We start from the raw sequence: 5,540 nt of genomic DNA on the forward strand, positions 1-5,540 counted from the left end.
CATTTTATTAATTGCAGTAATTGATCCAAAAGTAATAAATGAGAATGTCAGGAACAGATAAGGAAGGTTGGTTGTAAATATACATCATACTAAAAATATTGATATATTATTTGGACCTGAATTCGCATCCCAGTAAGTTCCTTAAAGCTTGTACAAAATCCCACTTGTTGAGTGGCATTTGTGTTTCTGTTTTCTGCTAATTAAATATAAACGTGGGTGCAATATGCAGAGGACCTGTCCATTATCTACTGGCAGATAGCCGTGAAATTATGTTACGTAAGAGAAGAGATGTGAAAATCTTCTGCATGGTACAGACGGATGTATAAAGAGATGAACTTCCTAGATGACCTGTTACTTTGTGTTTTCATGACATTCTGTTAATGTACTTATGTATTTTATGTTTTTTTTTAACTTGTACCCTTGCACTGGACCTGTTAATCGAGTCCTACTGTAACCCTGGAAACCTGTTGACACCAGAGAGAGCCCACAAACTAGCCGGTGTTTCCATGCAGACAAGACCAGTGTTGTGGAGAGAATAAAGAAATGAATGGACTCATATCCTGTTAAAAAATAGTAATAATTATGTCCTTATAATTTATTTATCTCTGAACGTTGTGGCAACCCGGCTCCGGCACAGCGCCCCTGGCGGCCCAGGGGAGAGTGGAGAGACGGGTGTACCGCTCATTTCCCCCAGATGGCGCCAGTGAGCGCATTGGCGCTGGCACCAATCAGCGGGATGCGACGCACCTGAACAGCAGGTGGAGAAGAATGGGTTAAATAGCAGGCTTCAAGGTTCTGTCAAGGCTCTCGTGGTTCACGTGTGGAGAGACCGGTCCTCGAGGTGGAGAGACCGGCGAATACCCAGAAGAATACCCAGAGGGACGATATTCTCCCAGGCTTCTTGTTCTGTTTCACAGTAGTCTTTTGTTTGAATAAACAAGCCTTTAAGGATTTAACAGAGCTCAAACGTGTGCAGATTGGGGGCGGCAGGTCACTCACGAGTCGGGTTGCCATAACGTGTAGGCCTACCACAGGTGTAAACATAAAGGATAGGCCCTTTACTCAAAGGATCCGTTGTGTGGCTTCTGACACAAACACATCCATCACAGCGACCCCATCCTGACTCAAGGTTCTAATACGCCAATAATCGTTCTCTCTTTGTTCCAGTGGGGTGTTAAACTGCTAGGAAGTAAGAGTTAGCAGCCAGTATAGACTTGTCTAGGGTTTCACTGTCGTCGTCCCCCTCGCCTCCCCCCCACCACCACCACTAGCTGACTCCACAGTTCCTCACAGAAGCTCTCAAATATAGATTGCTACCCCCCTGGTGCCCACACACATACATTTGACCTTTTTACCTTTCTTTCTTTGATACATATTATTGTGTTGTTTCTGCATGCAGCCTGACACACACAAACACACACGCACGCACGCACACACGCACACACATACACACACACACACACACACACACAGACACCGCAACACACATACGCACACATTAAACTAATATCCTTTGTGCAGCACCTTTTTTCATCAAATGCAATTATAAAGTGCTTTGCATCATAAACCAAGACAGATTCCACGATAATACAACAAAAATGTAAAATAACCCTGTCGATTGGAAATAATGTAATAAGAATAAGTAAAACTGTGTTTATTTGGAGAAAACTTCAAAATTACATATTTATGTCAAGATAAAATAGACAACGTACTACAACTATGTAAGACAACCTTGGGGACGGCAATACAAAATACCATTTGTTAAACTCTACATGAAATATCAATAAAGTTGCTTTAAAGATGAATGATCTATTGGAAATCAGAGAATATAAATTTGAATTGGTTTCCTACAACTTACCGCATAAAAACACGATTTATCTCTTTCCCCTGCCTCCTTTTTCTCTCTCCCCTCTCACTCCCCCCTCTCTCTTTCTCTCTCTCTCTCTCTCTCTCTCTCTCTCTCTCTCTCTCTCTCTCTCTCTCTCTCTCTCTCTCTCTCTCTCTCTCTCACTCCCCCCCTCTCTCTCTCTCTCTCTCTCTCTCTCTCACTCCCCCCCCTCTCTCTCTCTCTCTCTCTCTCTCTCTCTTTCTCCCTCTCTCTCTCTCTCTCACTCCCCCCCCCTCTCTCTCTCTCTCTCTCTCTCTCTCTCTCTCTCTCTCTCTCTCTCTCTCTCTCTCTCTCTCTCTCTCTCTCTCTGCCAACCTCTCTCCATCTTTTTTTATCTCTCTGTGTCTATCTCAGGTGTCGTGTGACCTCTAAAGACTCACTGGCACCAGCGCCTGCTCGTTTGCTCCTCACACTCGCTCAGCGATGTGAGGTCATCCTTCTGGTCGTCAACCCCCCGCCCCCCCCCCCCCCTTGGCCAGCTCCAACAACTCCGGCTGCATTTAAGTGAGGTCAAGTTTAATGCTTCTGCTATTGATCAGCGTACAGCACAGCAGGAGCGCTAAGACCCTCACTCTGTTGCTAGAACATCACGTCCTTAATCAGGAACAAATTAACAACGTGAAACAACTCACACACCCAATGTGAATGGTAATAACAGTCCCTTCCCAGAAAGACAGCAGTGCAACAGATTCTTGCCGATGATGAACAGCAAATGGAAAAGGAAGTAAGGCTCATAAACAGAAGTCAGATGGTTGCAGCCTACAGATGCAGATTGTTGTGGGAGAGATTCTAGAAGCCAGAGACATTATGAATGAATGGCATTGCATCGTAGTTCCTCCTGGAAGACCTACGAGGCAGAGGCTACCTTCAAGGTAACTATTGTGCATTTTGCCTGCTCTTTTTTGACTCACACTGAATGAAGTTATGCACAGTGCAACTTTTGGTTTGACATGAACACACGCGTCATGTCGTTTTGAACTTGTGTGCTTGTGTGTGTGTCTGTGTGTGTGGGTGTGTGTATGTGTTTAGTGTGTCTGCGTGTGTGTGTGTGTGTGTGTGTGTCCCACAACTCCCTGTTGTCCACCATTGCCCCCTCGGTGCCTCCCCCTACCCTCCTCCCACCCCACCTCATCCCCCCCTCTCCGATTGCCTCCTAACCCCATTCCACCTCCGTGACACACACACACACACACACACACTTCCCTATGTGTGCGCGTGTTTGTGTGTGGTTTGGTACATGTGTGAGCTTCACTGGGAGAGAGAGAGCCCGGAGAGAGAGACTAGCAGTCTAACGGTCGCATACGTTGCGTCTCTCCTGCTTTATCTCTTTGGTCTCGCTCTTCTCTTCCTTTACGGAGCCCTGGTGATATTCCACCTATCGGATTAGCTCTACCAGCCCGTGGTTCCCCCCCCGCGTCTGGCATGTCTCCCCTCCACTGAGTCTAGACAGGGGGTATTCCTCCCCAGTAGCTCCAGATCAGGTAAGAGAACCCGTGCATGGAGCCTGTGCTGAACGCCATCATGCGCTGGCCGTGTGCTCGCATGCAGAGCTGCATGGTGCCCCCGGCGCAGGGCGCACACCATGGAGTCAACCAGACGTCCTGGTCCCAGGCCGGGCTCAGGACGTCAGTCTGAGGCGAGAGAGAGGTCCTTGGAAGTCCTGGGTCCAGGGTGTGGCTGGGATCAGGGTGGAGGACAGCTGACCGGCGGGAAGTGTCCTGACACGTCTGTTGTCTGTTCTCTTCTGAATGGGGATTAAAAGTGGAATGCTGTAGGAGCAACGACAGTGATGTCACCAACGTATAATAACCCCCCCCCCCCCCCCCCCCCCCCCCCTCTCCCTCGCTGCAGATTAAGTTTGAGTTGTGCTTAAAAGGGAGGTTAAGAAATCAAATAAAGAAGATAAAGAAGGCATGACGGCGAGTTGGTAGGATAATTCTGTTGGACCATATGGTGGTGTAAAGGAGATAAAAGCCCTTTTTGATGTTGTTGTTGCGTGGGACCACTGGACCCCAGGGATATGAGGGAGAACAGGCCCGCAGTCAGATGCAGCCGGACAGCTGTGGTGCTCCGTCTAGAGCTAAATTTATATGCTGTGTCATGTGTCCGTGTGCTACACTCTCTGCACTCTATGAAACCCCCTTATTATGTGTGGGTTTCTCTCTGCAGGTATGTGTGAATGTATCCAGATATGTGTGTGTGTGTGTGTGTGTGTGTGTGTGTGTGTGTGTGTGTGTGTGTGTGTGTGTGTGTGTGTGTGTGTGTGTGTGTGTGTGTGTGTGTGTGTGTGTGTGTGTGTGTGTGTGAGAGGGCATAGGGAACAGTTTTGCAATTTTGGTTTTAAAAAGTTGGATGAGTTATTCTTTGATGAGGCACCGCTTGAATAACTGGCCGTTTGGGAGTCTCTGTGTCTTTGTGTGTGTGTGTGTGTGTGTGTGTGTGTGTGTGTGTGTGTGTGTGTGTGTGTGTGTGTGTGTGTGTGTGTGTGTGTGTGTGTGTGTGTGTGTGTGTGTGTGTGTGTGTGTGTGTGTGTGTGTGTGTGTGTGTGTGTGGTGGGGAGCAGCTATGCAAGCTTGGCATGCCTTCATGAAGCACCATTCAATTGGTGTGCTGTGGTTGGCTGAAGGAGATCAGGTGACCTGTTCCCATTTCTAAATCGGTCCGCGAACCCAGGGCAACACGAGGGCCCGGGAGAATTGGGCAAATTGGTTACATTGTGTGTGTGTGTGTGTGTGTGTGTGTGTGTGTGTGTGTGTGTGTGTGTGTGTGTGTGTGTGTGTGTGTGTGTGTGTGTGTGTGTGTGTGTGTGTGTGTAAGTGTGTGTGTGTGTGTGTGTGTGTGTGTGTGTGTGTGTGTGTGTGTGTGTGTGTGTGTGTGTGTGTGTGTGTGTGTGTGTGTGTGTGCATGTGCATGTGTGAGTGAACGTAACTGAAAAAAACGATTGAACAGCTTAATTCATAGGTCTAATACGTGTGTGTGTGTGTGTGTGTGTGTGTGTGTGTGTGTGTGTGTGTGTGTGTGTGTGTGTGTGTGTGTGTGTGTGTGTGTGTGTGTGTGTTTGTGTGTGTGTGTGTGTGTGTGTGTGTGTGTGTGTGTGTGTGTGTGTGTGTGTGTGTGTGTGTTTGTGTGTGTGTGTGTACGTGTGTGGCAAGAGTGTGTGCGTGCGTGCACATGTGCTACGAAAGTCTGTATAACTTCATCTAAAAAGGTCCATTCAGCTGACCATTTTATCATGATGCAATAGTTTCAGCCTCAAGTTTCTACTTATAACTTGTGCAACAGTTTAAATATAATTAAAAGCATGATAGGAATTCTTTGTGACAAGTCAACATGTTTGCATCAGATACACATTACATTTCCATGAAAAATTATACCATATAAAAGGTACGATTTAAGAGCTAGCGTTTAGCTTGATTTGTAGATTTGACAGCCTTCAGCTATGAGTTAGTGGAATACCTTTGAAGAGATGAAAGGTAAACAGGGCTTACCTCTGCATCAGCCCAATTAGATTTCAGACCCATCCCGGTTCATTTCTGACCAATCCCGGCATCTCTTCTGGGATTGGTCAGCCATTCCATTGTGCCTGTCAATCAAAGGTGCATGAAATGCAGCACTTCTCAATGGCAAGAGAAAATCGGCAAGACAGTTATCT

General features: G+C 47.0%; 1 protein-coding gene across 1 annotated transcript in view; it reads left to right on the forward strand.

The window, feature by feature from the left end:
• The first annotated feature begins 3,112 nt into the window (after positions 1-3,112).
• myot (myotilin) overlaps positions 3,113-5,540 on the forward strand; it is a 32,249-nt gene continuing 29,821 nt past the window's right edge. The window contains exon 1 of the mRNA XM_056600035.1: positions 3,113-3,369. The gene's annotated coding sequence lies outside the window, so the exon portion shown is untranslated. The remainder of the gene's footprint in view (positions 3,370-5,540) is intronic.

The sequence above is a fragment of the Gadus chalcogrammus genome, chromosome 10, assembly GCF_026213295.1.
Source record: "Gadus chalcogrammus isolate NIFS_2021 chromosome 10, NIFS_Gcha_1.0, whole genome shotgun sequence".
Classification (NCBI taxonomy): Eukaryota; Metazoa; Chordata; class Actinopteri; order Gadiformes; family Gadidae; genus Gadus; species Gadus chalcogrammus.